Below are 24,956 nucleotides of genomic sequence, written 5' to 3' on the forward strand. Positions count from 1 at the left end.
CAGACACCCAGACCGAGCTGGCAATCAATCACTCCCGTTGGTATGGAAACAGTGCACATCGTGGCAGCCACTTAGGAGCTGCCCAGGCAATGCCCAGCCTCCTCAAATAAGTCTGTTTGGGGGCATCATTTTAAAGTATGAGAACAATATAGTAACATTACCCACATTCAATTAATATGGGTATATCATCACAATTGGCATAAAACAAGGTTTTCCTTTCCCAGTGCAAAATGTTGCACAATAAGAACAATATCTGCCCGTTCAGGAATGGGCTGCCCATCAAACAAGTTATTATTATTATTTTATTATTATTATGGTATTTATTGAGCGCAGACCTAGGTTTGAGAAGCAACAGAGCGCTTTACAGAGGTATACAACAATACAGACACATGACGGAGCGATTTACAGAGGTATACAACAACGCAGATACACAACAGAGCACTTTACACAGTTATACAACAGTACAGATGCATAATGGAGCACTTTTCAGAGGTAACAACAGAACAGATATACAGCAGGGGGTAGTTTACAGGGGGACACAGAGGAGGGGTACAGCTGTAGCGGGTTGCAGGGAGCAGAGGGGCGGACGGCATCTAGCGAGTAAGGTGGCGCAGGGCGCAATGTGATACCCATTTCTGGAGGAGGAGGGTCTCCTTGAAGAGGTGGGTCTTGAGTTCTTTTCTGAATTGTAGGAGCATGGGGGACGAGTCTGAGGCTGACGGGGAGGAGGATACATAGTCTTGTGGCATAGGCATAGAAGGCTTGTTTTCGGGTACTTTCCTTTTTGCAGCAGGGGATTTCAAATCTACATGTATCATGGCTTCTGGTGGTGCGATGTCCGCCGGAGATGCTGAGTTTCTCCACGAGGTAGCTGCATGACTTTAGGGTGACTGCCTCAGGTATACTTTTGCAAACATGCACCTACACCGTCCGTTAGGAATCTGTATGCACGTTTGTGATTGTGCGCACATACATGTGCGTAGCAGTTGTTGGGAAGGAAATTAACCTATCCCACCCCTTTAGGCACTTTAGGGTGAGGTGATTACCATGAAGACACCTGTGATGTGCTAGTGGGGAGTGGGGCGTGCTAAGAGACCCTGCACGGACATTCGATGTTTAGATTTAGTCCACGCATATAAACACTTAAACTACTTTGCAATGGCATGATTTGTAATGCGAGGGGCAGGGAGGGATAAATCATAGTCCAAAAGCAAGGGGGGAAGCCTTGGACTGGGATGAATAAGTGGGTCACAGTGACCTCAAGCCCCCACCTGTACCATTCCATGATCATGCCAGGTGCCCTCTGTAACAAAGGGTAGAACCTTGGTTCCCTGGAGACGAGGAGCCCAGCTGACCCCACGTGATGAAAGACGGACAGACGAGGCTGGGGCCAATGACCTTGCAACCCCTAAGGAGTAGGCTGACCATGCATAGAGTCGCACCAACCAGCCAAACAGGTTTATACTGTATACTGATTATGCTGTGCCCCTTTTTAAGTTCTTGCTTGCACCTTTTTTGCTCAGAACGTTCCTGAGCAGAGTTTTTTTGCTGGCACACCTTTTTTTGTATAATTAAAACGTGCTATTCTTGCAAGAATCTCTGGGCCTTTTGTCCCTAGCAGGTGGTATTTTGTCCTGGTGTGAGCGTTTAGAGGCGTGCCTTTATAGTGTATGTCTGTTTGCAATACTTTTTTAGCATCTCATTTTATTTATTAAAAGCATTGAAAACAATTACCCTTTTGACAAGTATGTGAAGAAGCCGTGCAACTGCATATGTTCGCTCATCAGAAGGCTGAGATGCGTAGAGTTTTTGTTGTGATCTCTTTTTTTGTTCCTCATCCCACGAGCTCAACAGTATTTGCGACACCTAGATGCCTCTTTCAATGTAATAATTCTAAGCTACATGAGCCTTAAGTGTGATTTAAAACCATATAAAGTGCTCCTTTAAAGTGCAACTTCATTCATTTCTGTGTTATCTTGGTGCATGAATTGCTGTGTTGTTAGTGCACTATGCTTGGTGTCATACACTGTAGCAAAAGTGTGCATCCTTTTCACAAATAAGGCACGCAAAGTATAACAGATGAATGCACTGTTTTATTCATTTATTTATTTGTAGGAGGAACACTGCTCTTTTGTACAATAGATAAGAAATCAGATTTGACGGGACACAGTGAGCTTCTTACAAGGGGGTGAGTTTGAGGGAGATTCTGACCAGGTTGTGGAGGGGAGTAAATGGAACAGTCACATTGGACAATACATAAGTGGACATAAATAGATTAAGGACAACCAACATTGGACATGTATAAATGCAGGTAGTCGGTACTGACAGCTGTCCATGAGTTGTGACCAAGATGGGTGAAGTGCTAGAATGGAGGCAGAGGAAGTGAGAGGCAGAGGTAGGTTAGAGGCAAGGGTACATTGTTAGCTAGCAGGCAGATGAGAGGTCGTTTATAGAGGGCTTTTCTGTGCTTATCCTGGTGTGCACATGTGTGTAAACGAGAGATGGAAAGAGAGACTGGGACTAGGAAATGCTGCACCTTAAGGACATCATGTCTGAACTCCCATCCATCTTATGCCCCCTGTACATCGTCAATTGTTTCAACCCCAACTCTACAACTGAACGATATCTGCCTTCCATCTATAGGGCCAACCCCGAAAAGCCAATAGTGAGAGAATGCCATATGGAGCGGGTGTGATAGCTTGAGCTTTTCATTTCTATCAATATAAAATGATGTGGGTAATTCGGCTTCTGAAAGGGAGGTCTGCTAATCAGAGCCCTTTTCCAAATTCTCAATGGAAAGATCATAGTAAATGCATGTGTTGTGCTGTAACCAGTCGACCGACAAGGCAGCACCAGCCCTGCTGTGGCATAGAGCTGGTTCACAGTCACCTCTGCATCTCTAACAGGTGCTGGGTCACAGAGTCTCTGCAGGCAGAGGTAGCAATTTAACTTCTGCACCTCTGATCTCAATTATAATAAGTGTCTGCCTTTATCAGGCTGGTGGCAGGTATATTTCTAAATATAAGCCCTTACAGGTTGTGGCATGGTGTATGATAATAGCACACAATTGTAAGCCATAGCAATTTGATATCAAACTAGTGTCAACTCTGTAAGCATGTCTAATGTGTATTGGCATTTAGGCTGAATGCCCTTATAGCTGCCATTAGGAACAAAAGCTAGGTTGTCGTTTCTTTATATTCTCCAGTAGCAAGGAACACGCCTCAGTTCTGGGCATGGAAACCTCCCCATGGAGGTCTCTTGGGAATGGTGATTTACAAGCAGCATTGACATAAAGCCAGTCTCACACTAGGTTGCTGATCACTGGAATGCCTTTGAAGCCAGAGAATGTATGGGAAGTGGTTGGAGTTAGAGTAGCCAGAGAGGGAAGGTATGCCTGGAGAGGAGTTCCAATGTATTGCCTTTTGTTAGGGCTCCCTTCCATTTTCCTACACCCCCCCCCCCTTCCACAAAGCAAGGCACTCTGTGTGTGATGTCATAAGAGAAATGACACTTGTTACAACAACAGAGATTGGACCATACAGCAGGCTTTGGACCAATCCCGTTTGGCAATCTTTTTTCTAAAAGGAAAGGCACACTCCTTCATTTTTTAAATCTCCTTTGGAGCATCGTGGAAGAAGAATAATACACTTTCTGAACTTTGCTGGGAGAGCAGCCCAGTCCTCTGCCATACAGGTGAAGAAAGGAGGCATCCAAGGCAGAGGAGAACTCTGCCCCCTAACAATTCCCAGGGAACAGTGGAGGGTGACTGCTGATGGCCAACGGCCTCTCTCAACTGCACTGAAACCAAGCTCCTGCTCACTGGACGTGAAGGATCACCTGTAGGTGTAAGCCAAGCTCCACTGAGCAGCAGAAGGTGAAGTGGGCAGAAACTAAAGGTACAATGTTCCCTTACTTTTCAGGGAACACTGGAATTGTTCCCTTACTTTAAGTCACGTGGAGCACCGTTCTGTGGACGGGCACCTTCGTTTTTCTTTTGATACATCTCCCCAACTGGAAATTCGCACCAGTGACCGGCTGGCAGAAATCTAGTGTCACATCTCACTGCAGTATCTCGCAGGGACTGGATTCAGTTGGTTTATGTGAATAGACTGCTTGGGACATAGCACCCATTCCATTGCCAGTCAAAAAGTCCTGCTCGGCAGTGATCTTGCTTTGTCTTCTGAAATTACACATGAATTTCTGCAGACACAGGTGTTTGTGCAGCAAATGGAAGGCGTGTGTGTGTGTGTCTATATTCCTGGGCATGTCCCGAGGTGCAAATGGAGGGTGATTGAAAAGGGGAGGATGCACAACCTGCATGCCGTGGGGACAATGGCTGACACTAATGTTGATAATTTAAATGCATTTGTTGTCACTGTGTTTGTCTTTAGTCTTGATAGAACTGCTTTGCGGGTGGATTGGAGGAAAGGCAGGGCCCAGGTATGGGGTTTGAGTTGGGGGAGTGAGGGTGAGTATGGGGTTTGATTGGAGCATGGCTAGCAAGGTGGCGTAGGCCATGGGTGTGAGGAATTCAACCATCCCCATGGTGGGTGTGCGCTCATCTGGGCTTTTCTGAAATGTTTAATTAAATGGAATGATGATAGAAGAACCTGAGGAAGATGTGTGGAGCTAGATCACACACATATTCCTATGGTCAAACTCCGACAAACACACAGACCCATGTACTCTGGGTGGACACTGTCTACATGCACAGCTTGCCCCGTCATATGTAGTTGGGATATGACAGCCAGGAGTACACCATGCCATTTCCAGAAAGGGGGAGGAACAAGCTTCCCCCTGCCATGGCCAGTCTGATTAACTAACAAAGTCTCCATGGATCCTCTCTATTCTTTTGTTGGGCCCTGAAGCTGGTGGCAGCAATTGGCATATCAAATAGAGAGTACTTCAAACAGGCCCACATGGGGTCTGGCTTCAGAGGTTAACAAAGGAGACAGGAACCCCCAACAACCTTTCATATGTAACTTTGTCAACCTGAAGCCAGCTCCCACCCTCATTATCGATGACAGTGAACTGTCATGTTGGAGACTGTGTGTTTACAGTAGTCTACCCCACAGGGGGAACCTATTCATAAGGTTCAGAAATGTGATTTGCAGGACCCAGAGAGTCTGGTCTCCCTATGCTTCAAGGGAGATCTGCCGCTTTAATCAGGAACCACAGAGATATCCATTAACCAGAGAGACTCTTTGATCCAAAACAGTTAAGAGATGGGTGGGACTTAGTATCACATATTTTCACCCCTTTGCCTTTCCTGTTTCTAAGCACTCTGGTTATGACCTCATGTATAAATGAAGATTGTTGGTAGAGACCCCTGGATTGGTTCATTAAGGTAGGCTTAGCCTACACCAATCACTGTGGGCCACTTTGCTTTAAAAGAGGGCCAGGCCCCTATTTTGACAGATCATCTGAAGACTTTGCAAAGAACAGCAAGAAGAACTCATATTTGGAACCTGGCTGAAGATACATTCTGACTTATATCTTCCGCCAGTGAAGGAAGGCCAGGATTTCCCTCCCTTAAACATCTCAAAGGGAACAGAGGGAGATACCGAATCCAGAGTAACCTCTAGCCACTCCAGAGCCAGTACACTGCCAGCACACAGTGTGCCCTGCTAGGCTTTGCAGAAGTTTTCCTAGGTAGGAAGTGCCAGCAGGTCTCTGAACCCAAAACTGAGGACAGGGCAGCTGCCTGTAACACACACCTTAGCCTTGGGCCATCCACCTTAAAGAATGACACAAGCCCACTGAAGAATCTGGGAGAAGTGCCTCAATGAGCATCTACCAATATCTGCCTTAAAGGACATTTTCGAACCAGTCGAGTCCCTCGAGCTGCAACCGGCTGCAACACTGACCGTTGTCAAGCCGCAGTTGCTTAAAGACATCCCAGACATCTTGACCAGGGCTTCAGAACCACCGACCAGCACTTAGACAGCGATTCCTGGCCCTCAGCCGCTGTGTAGACCAGCCTGAAGCCGTTCATCCAGCTCGCTGAACAATCTTGGCGGCTGATACCGGCAGCTGAATCCCGTCTTGAACTCTGTCACAGAAGCCTGCAAAGTGCTCTGAAGCCGACTCGATCCTGTCGAGCATCAAGAATACCTACAGAACTAGGTACATTGTGGCTCTTTGCCCCTTGTCCTTCCCAGAAGGCCCCTAGAGACATTTTAAGACCGATTACTCCCTTTCTGCTAAATCCAATAAACCTTTAACTGTTGAGGGTATTAACTATACTGACTAGCCTCCTGTCCAGTATCCAGAGTGCATCCCTTTTAAGTCTGGCCTTGTTTTGCTGCCCTAATAGGCCCACAGCAGCCGCGAACCCGGGATCCAGCAGTCTCAGCCTCCCCATTGCTAGAGCTGGTATTACAGGCGCGCGCCACCGTCTTTGCAACTGTCTGCCCTCTGCATTCCTTACAGCGTGGGTTGTATTTCGTAGTGTTGCTAGAACTGTCTGTTGTGATATAAATAAAGTGGATATTTTGTCTACAAACTTGACTGGACAGTCCATTTTATCATAGGGTAATTGTATTTTCGCTGCGTTGCAACTAACCAATGATCCACCACCTTTCGGAGATAAGCCTGCCATTGCGTCCACATTACCAAAATTGGACAAGGAGGTTTATAATTTGCTTGTTATTCTGATTTGTTCGGATCCTTCCTGGTGTACTAGAGGCGTGTGGCTGATTGATGGTTTAGAAACCGATATTCACCCCCGGACCACAGGTGCTTCAGAAGTTGATTCGTCACAACGGGGCGAATTGGGAATATAGTTCCAAGACTTTTTTATTTACACTTTTACGACTGAAGAGCACCAGTCATTTAATCACAGCAATAAGTTACACAACACGCCTCAGCGGGAATGCTTTGTTAGTCCCCCTTCTACTGTCATAGCTCAAGCACACTGACAGCATCACTTTGAAACCTGTGAAGAAAGTGTCAGGAGGGGCCAGACCACTACCAGTCATATGTGTGAGAACCTTTCTGATGAATTCTTATCATTCACCATAGGATGTGGTATTAGGCCAGGAATCTTGGCATATTCTGGCTTTCCATACCTTATACTACATCAAGCAGTGCATTGGCTTAGATCACCACCATGCTGGCAAATGTGTGATTGACAATGGCAACTGCTGTGAAAAAAACATGGCAGCCGCCAATACAGCAGCTCCCTATGGATTCTTCCTGCTCACTGCTGCATGTGCAAAAAAAAAAAAAAACGGTAGAGTCGGCCGAGAAACTTACCCAGCAGTCGAAGTGAGCGGGAACTGTTGAGAGTGGTGTTCTACTACTGTTTCCAGCGCCACAACTTTTTGCAACCATTTACATCATTCCGGAACTGTTCTTTGAGAAGTTAAAGCCCACTTCTGCACTTTACTACCTGATGGCAGTCACAGCTAAACTGAAATCTGTTTCATCTCAATTGGCTGTCAGGCAACATGGCTGCAACCCTTGAAAAATGTGTTGCACGGTGCTCCCCCACTGCCTACTATGTCCCACGCCAGGGTCACCGCTCCACAACTTTTTTTTGGTTGCTTTTTTGTCTCGGGAGGATAGCTCAGGGGCAACGTGTCTTGTAAGCAAGACAACACAGAGCACCACAGGTTCGATCCCCGGGTCCGGACTTAGATACCTCTGGATATTACGGGTGTTGTAAATAACCAATCATATGATACTTCTAACACTGGCCTTACCTCTCCCACAGCCCCAAAATAGTGATAAGGACATAGACGCATTCAGATACATTATGCAGAGTGGTGAAATGCATATAGTGGATTTCACCCTCTGCGTAAAACTTTGTGCCGGGCAACCGAAATAAAATCCCACAGATGCATGAACACAAGTGGCGAGTGTGTCTTTGCAGGTTTCTGAGCACAGGAAAGAGAGAACCTGACTATACGCAGAAAGTGTTGAGCGGCAGACATATGCTTGGAAGGACCTCTCTGACTTTTCAATCAAGCTGGGAACAGGAGCAGAAATAAGCACGTTTTAGAAGCGATGGAAACCATCCACAAAACAAACCCAGACTGCAGTAACCATTTAAATCCAATCACATAACGTATCTGGTCAACCTTACGCGCCAGAGAACATATGCGCATCTGCTGCTAAGATGTTATTTGTCCGTCATCTATTTCTATTCGGGACATTGTTATTAACAGTATTGACATCCATTGGGCATTATCTATCTTTCCTGTATACCTGCTGTTCGTCTATCTAGCTATACAGAGGGTCCCTCGCCGTCTGGCTTAGATCATGTGTGTTAGGAATATTTTGAATATTTTACAGTCTCACGAGGCAAACTCAATCACAAGGTCATATTTCGTGTTCGTATTTCAGTAATTTATGGCTTTATTTACTTGTTTCATATTCCCATTGTCCCTAACCGGCCTCCAGCCAGATTCCAAGATGGCCGCCCACTCTGGCAGTAAGAGCCAGGCCTGAGCCACTGCTGGCTCTTTTTAATATCTACTCACACTGCGTGCACACTATAGGCCTTGTCATCACACCCCTCACCGGCACCGTTCGTGCAGTGTTTTTTACTTGTGCATATGGTGGACATCTGTGGCTATTTGGCATTTCACTGTGGGAAATTCCCCAAACCAAAGCTCGCCCGGAATCCATGCTCTCCCCTGTCAACCTTGCATGTACGTTTTTTTTTTATGACTCTGTATCATCTCTCTCTGTGGGGCTGCACCAATCCACATCCAGTGACGACACGCACGCGCTGCTCTCCACGAGGCAAGCTTAAAATGTTTTCAGGCCTGAGTGAGTCAGAATTCACAATGTTCTCTCAGTGCCATTTTCAGACTGGTATGTATCAGAACATGTGTATGTACAATATGTGTAAGAATTTAATGACTGATATATTTTCCCATGAAACTAAAAACACGCGGCAGAAGAAAATACTGTGCCCGCCCATTGAGCTCATTGTTTGCGTGATCTACCCACGCAGGCTGCTTTGTTTGCACATTTATTCTTGCTTTCTCAGCTCATGTTACACTTCCTCTACCCTCTGCACCATCTTTCCTAAGTCCTCTTAACTTTGAAGATGTTGCTTCTACCCTCACATTTACCAGCATTCCACAGTATTTTATGTATGTGTAGGACCTAGGCTGGGTTTCAATAGAAAATCTTGCTATCTTTTCCCTGCAGGAGACACTCATCACTTGTGTGTCACTTAGAGTCTTGTTTTCTTGTGTATGTTCTCTTGATTCTGGCTTCTGCTTGCCTTTTGCCAATCCCTCTTCGCACCTTTTCTACTCGCTAGTTACCTTTGCCCGATCCTTTTGGTATCCTAACTGCCTGCCAGTTGCCCGACCCTGCCTGCTCTCTGAATTGCTCATTCCGGCCTCTTTATACCGGGGGTCTTGTCTTGTGTTTTCTGCACTATTGCTCCTGGACCAATTCCATTCCCAGTTCCCTTTCCATTGAGGCTGTTGTGGATTTCTTCTCTGTCCTCATTCTTTGTGGACTTGCTTCATCCGGTCACACCTGTGCGGCCCTTGGAGGTGGTGGAACCTCTGAACCCTTTAGAGTCCTGAAGCTCATCTCATCTGCTGCCTTGGATTTCAGGTGATTTAAGGAACTAAGATCTGGTTCGTTGAGCTGACCTTAGTTATCGTGCCTTTACTATCAGGTTATGGCAAATACCATGGAGATAATTAGGTGAATTATAATATCTGTAAAGGCAGAGTCTTCTATCAAGGTAACCGTGAGACAAGACATTGATGGCTAAATTGTTCCATCATTACCTTTGCCAGCTTAACCGCTGCAAAGTTCTTCTCGGGCGTGTGGATGATTGTGTGTGGAGCGACTTCCATCCGATAAAATATGCATATCGACAACCCCTAGTTTAATTTATTTACTTATATAGCACGCCTAACCCATCTATCTGGTTGTTTTTACTTCAGTAGGCAGCATGTGACCAACTTACAATGCAGGTATTACATCATTATAACATACAGCATGTCACATGATTACAATATATGATATTGCAAACTTGCAATACAACCAGTATTCTGGGTACAGGATATTGCGACAGATAGTGTCAATGAGAGATTAGAGAACACTTGTCGGCAGCTGACTTGGGTTACAGATCAGTCAAGACATGCCTGGCAAGACATAGAGAGATACAATCTCCTTCCTGTATGATGGCTTTCAAATCGCATTACCAAGCATAGTCAACACCAATTCACTTATCACACAAGATGGCGGGCTGGTCACACTGGACCTGTATGGCTTTTGGCAACAATTATTTTCTGCATGACATTGTATCAGATGCTGGAAAGTATAGCTAACTCCTATACTCTTTGATGACGTATGTCGACAGACCCTGGTCACACTCCAGGGACCACCTTCTGGTTTGGGATAAGGGAATTTTCCATTCTTAACATCAGGAAATCACACTTCTGCCTCAATGCTTTAGTGCTGCACTCCTCATTTTTAGGTAAACTATAAAGGCTTTGTCAACTCGCTGAAGGGCGACGAGAAACCGACGCCAGGAGTGATATGGATGGATGCCCGACATCATTCCCACAGTGATGGGAAATTCTCGTTCCAGTCCCCAGTTGGAATATTTCCCAAATTAATGCATTGTCATAAATCCATTGTCAGGCTAAGAGCACAGGGAGCTGGCGCTGCACCTGTGTCTATTGCAACTAATGATTGCCGGTACCGAAGGCGGGAATCTTCCCAGAGAAACTGCGCTGTGTGGCGTATAGTCAGCTCAAGCATAGAGCGATGCATATCAAGGATTGTAGGTTGGCTGGGTGACTTTTGGGGGCATTTTGCTGTCCCGTGTAGGGTGACAGAGGCGGAATGTATGTCTCCGGGTGCAAGGGGAACAAAGTAATACCTTATGGTGCATAAGGCATTGAAGCAAAATTGATTGGTTTTGCTTTAATGAGTTCCGGGTAAAGGCTTCCGGTTTATCTCGACATGGATTGACGCCATTTTGAAACCTGATACTTGTGTTGTGTAGGGAAAGATTGCAGGCGCAGACCTCCAAGAATTCAGCTTTTACCACTGTTTCATCACTGCTCCCTTTCTTTCTCCCCCGGAATGACTGTCCCATCCTTCGTGCACAGGACAGGGTAGGAATGATTTACCTGGAAAAGATGTGAATAGATCAGCCGCAAGGGTAAGGAGAAACACGCAGTGGGAAAAGCCAATAGATGTGGCTTTTGTGTAGGCATGGGCTAAGCATTTGCTAGACATTGCCATATAATGGTGTAACCTGGGCACATTGTAGCAGGGCCTGGTAAATCCCTTTCTAATACAACCAGACTTCAGTGCAAGGAATACATCTGAATAAAGAGGCTGAAAGCACACTTGGATGAGACGTTTTATTTGCACCAGTAGCACATTTACCATGGCAACTGAGATATACCTCAGCGGACTGCTTAGAAATAGGACTGGCAGACCAATGCGTATGCTGGTGCTTAATAGAGCCAGCTCAAAGAGAGATACACAGGATGTGTGTTGGGGAGGGAGGGGAATGAATAGATGGGATAGTGAATGGAATGGCCTTGAATGAGCATGGCGAAGGGTGGGCAAATAATGAAACCACACTGACAAGCTGTGTATTCCTGCGTATGCGTCGGACACCGGAGCTTCAGCACTAAGGAGAGAGGAGCTGCGATCACACGTGTGATTACACGTTTTTTGAAGACATGACATGAGCGTGTATGTTGGGCAAAGCACAATTTTGAATTTAGATAAGATGTACAGCCCTGAAAATGGTTTATAACCGAAATGCATAGGCACATGTACATAGACAAGCCAACCGTTATATATGCCTGGCCTCATGGAATTTGCCATCTAAATACTCAGTTCAATACACAAAGAGGAATGTGAATAAACAATTCCTACAAATAATTGAAACTCTTTTTGCAAGTGAATTATTTTTCAAATTATTTTTCAAATTATACAAGTACTAAACCATATACTTGTACAGCCCCGACAGGGGCCCACTGAGAGCACCCGTTTTAATAAGGTGGAGTCACCTTATTTTCTTCTTTGCATATTTTTTTTGGTCCTGATGCCATAGGACCTTCTCTCACTGGTAGCTCCAGGATAAAACTATCATAGAAATTCGAAACACATTCCACTTAAGAGTGTGAATATAAACGAATTAAGCAAACCACATGGTGCTCACCTACTTCCTGCATTCCTATTCCTGCTCACGTGTCATCTCCCTTCCAGCTTACTGCAATGCAAAATGTTGGCTCAAAGGTGGCGCCTAAGCACCACATAATAGCCAAAACTAAAAAAGGACAGACGTCAGGAATAATTGAAAACTATGTTTAAAGATTAGTAAGGCAGGCGATCTGTTACCAGTCATTAGCTTCTCCTCCAAACGCACGTTTTCATGACTCCATCAATCTTCAGCGAGGCTGAGTTTCTCTGTTTTTTCAGGCGGGTCTGCATTTCTTTTTCAGGTGTGGCAAGTTAATTAGCTCTGAGGATTCTGGTACTTGTATTTTTCGCACTTGATTTTACTGGCAGGTGATTGGAAACAACTCCCTCCATAGCACAAATCTTCCCCTTGATGGAGGGGAGGGGCAAAGCCATGGTTGTGGCTCTCCAATGTAAGGCATGTTGGCCCTGCTGCTGCTGCCTTTGCCCGGGACTACTGGAGCAATGTTTAAAGATTAGTAAGGCAGGCGCTCTGTTACCAGTCATTAGCTTCTCCTCCAAACGCACGTTTTCATGACTCCATCAATCTTCAGGGAGGCTGAGTTTCTTTGTTTTTTCAGGCGGGTCTGCATTTCTTTTTCAGATGTGGCAAGTTATTTAGCTCTGAGGATTCTGGTACTTGCATTTTTCGCACTTGATTCTGCTGGCAGGTGACTGGAAACAACTCCCTCCATAGCACAAATCTCCCCCTTGATGGGGGGAGGGGAAAAGCCATGGTTGTGGCTCTCCAATGTAAGGCATGATGGCCCTGCTGCCGCTGCCTTTCCCGGGATTTCTGTAACAATGTTTAAAGATGTAATGGCAGGCGCTCTGTTACTAGACTTGCGTTTCTCCTCCTAACGCACGTTTTTCATTACTTCATCAATCTTCTTCTTTTTTTTCTGCCAAAAAAAATCCCTAAACTCCTCTTTAAAAGCCTTTTTCTGACATGCTGGTGCATTAGAAGGAAAATAATGACATGTCACCTTAGACTTGGCATGGTAAATAGCTCATTCTTTCAAAGTGCTCTATAGAGCAAGGTGCTCTTGTCAGATTATTTATCTAGTAGAACGGTCAAAACTAAAAAGGCACCACCTGACCGGAAAAAATAGATATAAACATGTGCTTGTTCCAGCAATCCTTAGCTGGCGTGACCCTGCCCTTCATGCCGGTAAGATAGCTCAGCGGGTTGAGCGCTCGCTGCTGCGATCTGAGTGTGATCTGCAGGTTCCAATCCTGGCAAGGCCAACTCAGCCTTTCATCCTTCCAAGGTCGGTAAATGAGTACCAATTTCGGTTGGGTGATATTGTATGCATTTGCACTAGTGTTTCTATACCCATGTTGGGAAATAGACTTCACCAAATTAAATGCATGCAGATATTTGCGCAGGTGTGTGTGTGTGTTTGCGCATATGTGGCATGTGTGCGTGCGTGCCAAGAATTTGACGGTTTTCTTTTCAGAAGAAAATCATAATTATATTGGGATTTAACAGAGTACTGCAGCTTTGAGGCCTGATGAGCCCTTGATCCTTTCCAGGCATTTTTAAGATCTTGCTGCACTGAGCACGGCGGTGGTTAAAATCCCCACAAATTGAAATTACACTGCAATGGGGGAGAGCGGTGGAGGTGAACCAGGGATGGGATGTGGGAAGTACAGCCAGGGTATTAGACTGGTACATCTTCCCTGCTTCAAAGGTCTAAAATGAGCCCTTATAGCCACGAGTGCAGCTCAGCGTGAGATGATTGTGTGCAGCCCAGGGTTATCCTCCGATACTTCACTGTTTCCCGCGTCCTGCCCATAAAGTCATCACTGCATGAAAAAAGCCATAATATTTGACATCAATTTAGACTATATTTGCAAAGATGAAAAAATAGCGGTGCTGGAAGGCATTCACGCCAATCAATGAGATTCTTGGATTTATGCCACACGTTACAGCGATGCCACAGGCGAAAATCATTTTAGCAACATCAGGCTAAATGAGTGTTACCGTGACATGTAGATAGGATATCTGACCCGACACATCACGTTTAGAATCAGTGTATGCACATTTATCTCATGAATATTAATGAGGGATATCCTGAAAACCTGCCATGGATCCGGCTCTCGAGGCCTGGATTTGGACAACCCTGCAGTAGAGAGAATACAGACTTTACCCTTGTGGCTATCTTTGTATTGGCTTCCGCTAAAAAGTTGAGAAATCCGCTTAAGCTGAAACCCCCCATCAACCCCCTACTTACCTTTTCACCGTCTGCTTTGTTTCTGACCCTGCTGCGTCGGGTCCGTCCCTCCTATGGGGGTCAAATCCGATGCTGCAGGGTATGCTGTGTTTTTTTTTTCTCGGTCCGCCGCCTCCTGATCTCCGGAAGCCGGAGACACCACGCTACCTCCAAAGGACATCTCTACCAAATATGGGGAGGAGTGGACATCCCCGCAACCCCAGCTCCCCATGTTTGGTAGTGATTACCCAAATTGGTTGTTTCCAAACAATGAAATGGTAGTGGCCGAACTCAGCCAGATTTACCATACGGTCAATTGGAAATGACCAATTTGGGTACTACCAAATATACACATGTTGGCTGAATGTAACATAATGCTCCGGACATTTAGCATCACATTCTCAACCAAACCCATACCAGTGGCATCCTAAAAATGGAGACACCTACACATTTTCACTATGTCCAGTTGAAACAAGCCAGCGTTCGGAAATGGGAAACCAAGCAAAGGGATAAAGTGGGGCTCTCATGCAATGGCAGGGCAACCATAGAAACCAACTGAAGTGGAAGGAAATGATACACTAACCAGCCTCTGCTTTCAGCACAAGGGTGGACATGCACATAATGGAGGCCCAAGTCATCTAAATGTTCCAGCTCGCATTATGGATCCTTTTCAGGTGTATTGATGCACTAAGGTTTAAAGAGTGCTGCTAGAACTCTGCTGCTAGAAGCACCCTCTTGGGTCTCTGCTAGAACTCTGCTGCTAGAACAACCGTCTTGGGTCTCTGTTAGAACTCTGCTGCTAGAAATAACCCCTTGGGTTTCTGCTAGAACTCTGCTGCAAGAACAACCCTCCTGGGTCTCTGATAGAACTCTGTTGCTAGAACCAACTTCTTGGGTTTCTGCTAGAACTCTGCTGCTAGAAGCACCCTCTTGAGTCTCTGCTAGAACTCTGCTGCTAGAACCACCCCCGTGGGTGTCTGCTAGACCACTGCTTCTAGAACCACACTCTTGGGTCTCTGCAGAATTCGTTCAGCACCGCCCTTACTTATCCGCCTTCGTTTATTTCTCCCATTCTACACTAGCATCAGTCAACAGATGGTCACCTGTGCTTCTAGCTGTGCTCAGGGGATGGGGATTTCTGAATACTTGCTAATTCAAGCATGGTAGAGATTTGGATGCAGTGTGTGTATCCATCATGAATGTATGTGAATCAGTCACACTGATGCTGTACCCGTGGCAGGCCAGGTGCGGGACGGATCCACGCCAGGAACTGGTTGGTCTTGTACCTGAGACATTACGATCTAGCAACAAAAAACGAGGCCCTCAAGCTGCTGCACTCACCAGTCCAGTTTACGAGGGTCTCCGGGGACTAGCTACTACAATGGTGGTCCAACAGGTATCTTCAGCTTCTGCACACGACCTCAAAGCGTACCAGTCTACCAGTTCATACGGATGCTGTTTAGAGTCAGTGCACAGCAGAAGCCTCTACCGACATGCCCGACACATATTTGCCAGCCATGACATCCAACTAAATCCAATACATACAATAGCAACATACAACTCCTTACCCTAAAGCTGTGGTCATTACATTGGGCTTCCTGGTAATGATTGGACAGGCAACAATCCTCAAGTTAATCCAATGTATTGACCCAGTTTAGAGAGTTACAACTAATGAGTTGAAATGATGATACATATGTTTCTCCTCCAGGAAATAGGTGTTTCAATTATTTAGGATTGCCCTGGCAGTCCCTGAGGATAGCATCCATGAACCTCTCTTCTCCTCCCAGGCGGAACCTCAATAACCTATAACGGCCAAATCATAAAGGGATCGGGAACACAGTCCAAGAATGTGCATCGCACCGGAGAGGCAGAGACACGCTCAGCAACAACACTCTGAATCTCTCTAAGCACGTGCACCATCCACACCGCTGCCACCATCACACCCCTTCAGCTGCCGTGACCAGCCTCCGGTCAGACGTCCAGGACCATGGTGGCTGATCCATTTCAGACACAATGAGGATTGGAGTCACTATGTTCCATCTAGGCCCTCCCGGCGGCATCGTGGCTAGAGGGGATGCAGCGGCAAGTGGCTACACAGTCGCAAAGTGCTTTGTCTCGGGATGGATAGCTCAGGGGCAACGTGCTCGCATCGGAAGCAAGACGACGCGGAACAACACAGGTTCGATCCCCGGGTCCGCGCTTAGAAACCTCTGGGTATTAAGTGCGTTATAAATAACCAATTACAATATCAGCGTGGTCTGAACACTCACACAGGCAGTGCCTTGATAGAAAATGCCTTCCTCCACCATCACACTCCCAGAGTCCTCTGTGTTTTGCTTGGCTCACCTTGTACTATCACTCTGGGGTGGGCAGAGTGTGGCAAACCTGCCAATCACTCTCCTTTTGGAACATACAATCCATTAGGACCAGTGATTGTGCCAAGCGCTTTGAGATAGGGGGCAATCATGCATCAGGACGCCTCTGAGCAGTTTGGGAGAACAGGGAAGGAGGTCTTTCCTCTGTATCGCTGCCGTCCAAGGGAGTGCTTCCGCTGATACATAGCACGCAGGGCAGAGGCTAAGGGAGGTATGAGGAAGAGGCTGACCTGAGCGGAAAGAGCCCAGGGCGGTGGGGGAAGGGATGCGTCCCTTCTCTCCTCTTCTCTCTGAGCCTGCTTAAAAGTCACTCGTTCTTCTGCAAGCGCTGGCGAGATTAATGAGGAATCGATACCCGATGCGTTGCAGCGCCATTAGCAATGCAAACGGGGGAAACGATGGGTTTCAGGACGGTCTCCTTGAAGACGGGCGTTCAGCTGTTCTGCTGACGGCAGGATCAGGAAAATCCGACTCCCCCGAGTCTCCTTTCCTTTTCCATCACTCTTTCACAGCCCCGTGGAGTAGCTCCTTCCAGGCGCTAGACCCAGCGTGAGTCAGGTGTGGTCCACTGCTTCCCGGGCTCATTCTGCAGCCTTAACTGGTTATCTATTCCGGGCTAGAGGTCAGGGCTGCACAGGCCGTCCTTGGCCAGGGTTCTTGCACGGTCAAAGGTCATGACCTCCCTGAAATAGGAATGGATCGGAAGGAGTAGCCATCTGCCAGCTGCTCTCAATGCATGGTGACTGCATGAGAACATGGCAATGGAGTGATATATATTTTTTAGTTTTTGCATATTTGTGTTTGCAATAGTAAAGTCAGCACACGGGAGTGGCCTGAGTGCTGCAGCTATCACGCAGCCCACTGAGCTGTTCTAATGTTATCATATGTGTAAACGTGGCATGGCCAACACATGCGTTATACATTCTTCTTTTAAATGTAGTAGGCACTTTCGAACACGATGCATCAATTGCCCGTGTCCTTCTATGTACGGGTTGAGTTGAATGCCGCCGTCATGCTGTGTGAAGTCTTTAGGTGACTTGCATTCATATTTTTAGAAAATACTCCACCTTGATTCGCACAACTTCAAACATAATTACATCTGAAGCTACACCCATGTTGGGCAAACATACACAAACTATAATAGGTAACCAGTCCTGTGAGCAACATGGAGAGATCACACGGAAGTGGCTGGCCGGGAGTCTGCCAGTTCTCACTAGTGTGAGATGCAGGCCCTCTAATGCCTTATCTTGCATCTCCATCGGAAACAGCTTGCTTAGTACCCAGCATCCTTCTCAAAGTGCCTCTCTGCATCCCGCAGACACACACCTAACGTATGTGTCACTTTCGTGTCCTCGCCATCACATTCACACTTTAAAAAAGAAAATACATTGGTCGCCCATTTCTTCTGCAGCTCAGATTTCATTGACCTGTGCTAATTCACGATCTTTGTAAACTTGACATGCAGAACACATGTGTTTTAAATTCGTGGTGTTATCACACACACACACACGCACGCACGTGCACACACACACACACACACACTCCTGACTCCTCTCCAGCATAGTCCACACTTACCTCACACGATCTATCGGATCAGCATAATAATCTACACAACGAACATGAAACTAACAGCCGCAAACCAATACCCATAATCACCGGACATTGCCCGTCTGGCACCATTACCCCAGCACGCACAATCCAAACACACCTAGAAATCTAACTCGCCCGAGATGCCAGGTCCTCCTCGTTCTGCAAGCCCCAACAGAAAGCACAACCTCTATCCTACTGCCTCTTTCCTCCCTAATGTACCCCACCCACTTTCTTACAGAACCACGTGAGGGCCTGAGACCATGCCAATGGAACCGGTGTGCGGTATGAAACGACTTAACATAACATAACATAGACCATGCTTGAGGAGAACCATCTCCGGTTCCGGAAGGACCTCAAAACCTTCCTCTTTGCCTCCGCTTTCTCTCCCCCTCTTCCCTGCTAATACTACTGAAACTGCACTGAATCTGCAACTGGGCCACTCACCGATCTCGGTCCTTGGCCCAGCCACTCTCCCCTGCACTGCCTCCCTGGCACCCCCTGCACTACAGGACTGTGTCTGTATCCCTACAGCCCCCCTTCCCAGCACTTGTCTGCACTTACCTTGCACTTGCTACCAGCTGGCCCTTGTTATTTATCCGGTATGCTGTATGCTAATAACCCTGTACTACACTTTCCCCTCTCCCTTTCCCCCATGCACTTTTCCCTTCCCCTCTACCCTTGCGCGATCTGAATGACACCTGGCCTAGTAGGATCGTTGTCTGTCTCCCCTTGCTCCCCCCGCCTCGTCGCGCCTTGAAACACTTGTGTATAGGCGCGTTGCAAATGCCATATCATATCATATCATATCATACCAGTGCAGTCATGACTGGGTTCATTATAAACCTTATTGCTGTTCTCTCAATTGCATTTTATTTTCTCAAAGCAGTAATTAACAGCCCTGCAGTCAGTCAACAGGTGCCCAGGAGGCCTTTGTGAAAGGAAAGATTTTTTTTTTTTTTTTCTCAAATCTGCTGGTTTGGCAAGCACAAGGAAATAATTACGTTTTTGATTTACACATCTTATTCCCATAATGGAAAATAAGTTCTAAGCCTATTTAAATCATTGTAAAATGTGTGATCCTGCTTGATCCTACAACCTGTGGAGAGCACACTCACGCCACCTGACTCGCTAGACGCCACCCACCCCTCTACTTCCTGTCACCTGATACAGATGTACCGCTCCTCTGTGCCCCTCTGTATCCTACACCCAATTGTATAGCGGTTCTGTTGTTATCTCTGAAAAGTGCTCCGTTATGCATCTGTACTGTTGTATACCTCTGTAAAGCGCTCCGTTATGTATCTGTGTTGGTGTATACCTCTGTAATGCGTCTTGCTTCTCGAAGCTAGGCCCACGCTCAATAAATACAAGAATAAAAAAAATAATAATAAAAATCTTAAGCTGTCCCCTGCATCCATCACTGCCTCCTTTCCTTGGATTCTGCAATATTAAGTAGTTTATTTATAACAGAAATGCAGAACTACAAGTACCACAATACAGAAACAATCAGCACAGGCTGCACCCATCACAATCATGTATTCTACAAATTGACCATATGGCCAACTCAAGGGGCCTGAAGTCATGTGTGAGCACTCCACAGAGTTCAGGTTTTCCTGTGTTCTTGGCATCCTGGTATCTATGGATCTGCACACCTTGTTGCATAAGCATAAGGAATTGGTAGAAAAATGCAAAGACGCAAACAACGTAGGACGGGCCACTTGCACCTGGCATGGTGCAAGAGAAAATATCGGCTTCACAAGCACACGAGTAAATGGGTAGTCATAGGAAATTATCTGACTGGTAGCTGGGCATTCCTTTTAAGCAAAATCACAAACCATAGAATACAAAACACTGTTAACCGATATGCCTGGATTGGATGTATGTGCCAGCCAAGTCATGGCCCTTCTAAGCAATACATACTATTCTATCGAAGACTACTCCTCGCTCTGTAGATCATACATGCTGTCCCATGAACATAGTTCACCAGCCCATGCATCCACATACAAATCCTCCTACAAATCAACTATTTGCAGATCAGCATTAATTGGGTTTTTATATTGCGTTTAATGCCTTAGTCCAGCCTCTAAGTGCAGGATCGGGTATCAAACCGATGCTGCTCAGTGTTGTCTTGCTTCCAAAACAAGCATGTTGCACCTTAATAAAAGGAACATTGGATTACAATATTATATCAGCCAGGAAAAAAAGGGAATGAGACCCAACAACATGTCACCAGAACATGTGAAATCTAAAATAGAACAGCTGAAAAGCTCTGTCTCTGTACATTCTGGAGAAACCCATGCAAGCTGGTTGGTAAGCCGAGAGTAGTTGGCCCACATTACTAGTTTTATGGTTCTTTAAAATCTCCTTACTCCAGAATCAATTTGTATTCATACTAATAGCCTGTGGCTGAACAACCAATGTGCTAATGCGCTAGTTTTGAATGCTGATCATGATTAGTCCTCCAATGTTTCTAGCTAAGATATGGACCAAGCAGTTTTTTATCACCTAGTAGCCAGGAATCTGGTTTTCTTTGTTTCTTTGTTTCTCTGCGAACATAGGGGCATAGCGGACTAGATCTGGTAGATGGTAGATTGTGGAAATCAAGTCTTTTGAAAGCGTACAGTGACAGAATGGTTCCTCACTGTAAAAAGGCCTCAATTTTTATGTCATTAATGGTATTATCATTCCCTGTCATACTGTTTCAATTGGTTTTTTGTTTTTTTTAATTTTATATTCCCCAGAAGAATGAAAAACCATGTTTGTCTTACTAAGATTGTCATGTTATATTGAGACCACCCTTAATGTGGGGGCTTACTCCCCCTGCAATACTTGCTTAGGATTCATTAGCACTGCCCTTATTAAAGACTCATCTAGAGCTGCATAAATCTCCCCCCCCCCCTGTGCACCAATGAGCCAAGAACCATGCCAGGATATAGAAAGAATATATATTTATTTCAATTATAGGTTCAATGAATAATCATTTTGTTCAATCACAGCCGGCACCTTCTTTGTGACAGAAAGCACAGCTTCAATTACAAAACACACATATTTACATTACCTTTTATCTCACGAACATGGACACAGGATAAACAAACTATCAAAAACCTTTTTCCCATGAATCCTGGTGTAAGTCGAATTTCAATAATAATAATAATATGGCACAATGCTAGGACATAATCTTCAACACTACTGGCTGAGAGGTTTAGAATCAAAACATAAGCACTATTTGCGTTTTTGAAGAAACAAGTTCACCTTCAATGCTTGCTATATGGGGTTCCATGCGCACTAAAAATGCTAGCAGATTAAATTCATATTTTGGGGAATGGGTTTCAGTGGGGAATTTTCATTTTAGGGACAAGGATGTTTTTGTTTGAAGGGCAAGGTTTGGGGATGGTGACAGTGATCCGTTTCATTTCGTGGCAAGTATATCTTTTGTTTAAAAACAAGTTTTGGTAAGGGGTTCAATTGGGAATTTTCGTTTTATGAAGAGACACCACTTCTCATTAGAGAAGTCAGGGGTGAACAGGAAAATCAAGGCATCCCAATTACTGTAAATGACTATCTTGTATCTTCCTGCTAGGAGGGAGGGTGAACGTTTCAATTCTTTAAAGCTACTCCCACATCAATCTATTTGGTTGTTCATTAAATTCATATACCGTCAAATATACTAAGGGTCTACACAATTCTCCCCCACCTACCTATGGAACAGAATCCACTATGAAAGAAAATGGGAGAATGAAATAGATCCCCATGCTGACATTTCATTGGGCAATCTACTTAATTTTGACAATCTCTGAGCTCTGCGCTCATGGAAACTGAACAGGGCTTCGCTCTTAGGGCAAAACAGGACTCTGGGCAAGTCCTTCAGTCAAATGGAATTCCACAGCATTTCTCTCTCTATGGTGCAAGGGAAGCCTCACAGCCACCGTTTTCTCGTCCCCCCTGCGAAAGACAGCTCCAGCTCTCTTCCAGTATTGCCCCCAGATGCAATTTCATCATATCTCCTTTGGTGATTTTTGGCAGCTGTCTGTTAATTCTATTTAGCAGCTCTCCCCTCTCTCATAGTGCACCCACTTTATATACCAGTGAGGACACAATCAAGATTTCAATATTGGGTAGTGTCCTCCAAGAATCGTCACACATTTGTTTGGTCCTTCACTCATTACCTCGGAGAAGACCAGCCTCTCTCTAAAGATTGGTTTAGGAGACTAGAACAGACAGATTGCAAATCCCATTTGGAATTCCCCCTTTTTTCTCATGTCAACCTTTTGGCAAAATGTACCTACATGGCAAACCTATGTAATTTACTAATACATTCCATGATATATACATATTCCGCTTCAGCTAATCATGGGGGATTTAATACAATGACAGCCATGTTCACACCATGTTGCACAGACACGTGTCAATTTTTTTGCTGTTTATATATTATATAACGTATAATAATTATAAACATATAATTTACTCTCCAGATACCTAATTTTACCCTCCATCAGCTCACTAATTCTAAGATTCTTGACATTTCATGGCATCCGGAAACACATTTTAGCTTGTTATTGTAATGCCATAAGTCACACGTGAATACGTTTATTTCAGCAAGAAATTATCTCTAAAATGACATATGAATAGATTTAGTGTGACTTATCGTTGCAGAGAAAAACATAGCTATGATAGTCCATTTACACTAATGTGAAATTTTAACATGTACGCAAATCTTAGTTCTCCTTTTTCAAGGCCAGTTTCCTTTCCTGACAAGAATGTGACCAGAGCCTCCTGGACTATGTTTTTTTTGTTTAAGGCTGGGTAAAAGCCATTAGCTTCTGTTGTTTGCAGAGGTGGGCTGAGAAGAATGTTATTATCCAGCAGACCCTTCACCTCTGCCATGTGATGCCGTAAAGCCATGGAAAAATCTGGAACGTTGTCCTGTTATCTGAAGTTGACCACTATTTATTTCTCAAGACCTTCTATTATTTTGTATTTTTCCCCATTCAGGGTTGATGGTCACTTAATTGCATTTGTAAATAGCTGGTATGCATGAACTTCAAGGGGATCCTCTTTCCAGATCTGAAGGCCAATAGTCCTGCAGTGGGGCATCATTTGTGAAGTCTGCCCCACAACAGAAACAGGGTCTGCTTCGGGTTTATGGAAACAAAATAGTCTTTTCTTTTCAATTGCTGCCGGTATCTTGTATGGGAAGTATATTATCTATTTTAATATTTTGCATCTTGTCAACACAAACTCAGTCTTTTCCCTGATATCTTGATTTTAACAGGGGAACATGTTTCCCATGTATTACTTTAAAACTGCAAAACACACAGCCAAGTCATTTTAGTTTCAGTGTTTGAACACCCTGTTTTACATGTAGAACGGGATGGGGCCTTTGAATTTCTTCTGCCACTGTAAATTAAAAGGCTGCATTTCAATTGGATCTCTCCTTTTGTAATGAATGATAGGCCTTTTGATTTCGAATCCTTGGCCATTCACATAGCTCTTCCTTGTGGTACTTGCAGAAACACACACCATCTGCATTAATATTCCCATTTTCAGCATGAACGTTTTTGAAGGCTGGCAGGTCATGTTTCCCAGTGGGCCTTTCAGTTATGTTTCTTTGGGCCTTTCATTAAACCCCGCAAGAATCAAACCTTTGAACTTTTGGTTAAAAATAGAATGAGAACCGCAGCGAAGGGAAACAGCAGTGTAGAATAAGAACAGCAGCAATGGGGCATTTTTTAAACTGTGGAGTGGACAGGTGTTTGGAAGTCTACATTGTCATTGTGTGTATTTTGCAGAAATGGTGCCATCACACTGAGGAGGCATTGATCATGAATGGGGCTGTGCAGGGGGATTTGATAGGCTCTGTAGGAGGTGCAGGGCATGGGAGACCTTGTAAGGGACTAGCATGCTAATCTGTAGTGTTTTTAATTTTCATTTTTTTATTACTTATTCTTGTTTGTGAATGTTATAACAAATCATATGTTTGAGCTCATCTGTGCTACAAACCAATAGGTGGCCAGCGTGCAAAACTGTACATTGTCTCACAGAATAAACAGACAATTCATTATCATTTCTACAGGATCCTTTCCAATTAGAATGGACATTTTGAGAAATAAAATGGTGTGTATTCTCAGCAAAATAAGCTATCCATAAGGACATTATTTTATTGTACTAACATTAAAAATGGTCATTTTTTTAAATTGTGCAATGTCCATCCCTATGGATTACTTTCAGGGCATATTCTAGTCATATGTAAAGCATTATGCATGCCTTGCTGAGCAAATCACATAATCAAAACCAGAATACTCATATACATTTCTATTTTACTTGTTTAATATAACCAATGAGAAAGGGGACAGGTGCAAAAACACCAATAAGGGATCAAGGATGATTTGTATAAAGTCAAAGAGCATTTTTGCAACATCGAATTGACCACCAATTTTAATATTATACAAATATGTGTGAGATTAAGCGGTTGGATTCTTCAATAACTGAGTGCATAATGTGGAGGGTCTGGCGCCCGTTTGTACATTCACTCTTTCAAAACACTCACCCGATAATTTCAATATTTGTAACCATGAAGAATATATTACTC

The 24,956-nt window shown here is 44.8% G+C and overlaps 1 protein-coding gene across 2 annotated transcripts in view; it reads right to left on the bottom strand.

Annotated features, from left to right (window-relative positions):
* The window catches only part of CNTFR (ciliary neurotrophic factor receptor), a 1,120,093-nt gene that overhangs the window by 117,006 nt on the left and 978,131 nt on the right, over positions 1-24,956 (bottom strand). The gene's annotated exons all lie outside the window — the stretch shown is intronic.

Source organism: Ambystoma mexicanum, chromosome 6p, assembly GCF_040938575.1.
Source record: "Ambystoma mexicanum isolate Mex_15411 chromosome 6p, UKY_AmexF1_1, whole genome shotgun sequence".
In the NCBI taxonomy this organism is placed as follows: domain Eukaryota; kingdom Metazoa; phylum Chordata; class Amphibia; order Caudata; family Ambystomatidae; genus Ambystoma; species Ambystoma mexicanum.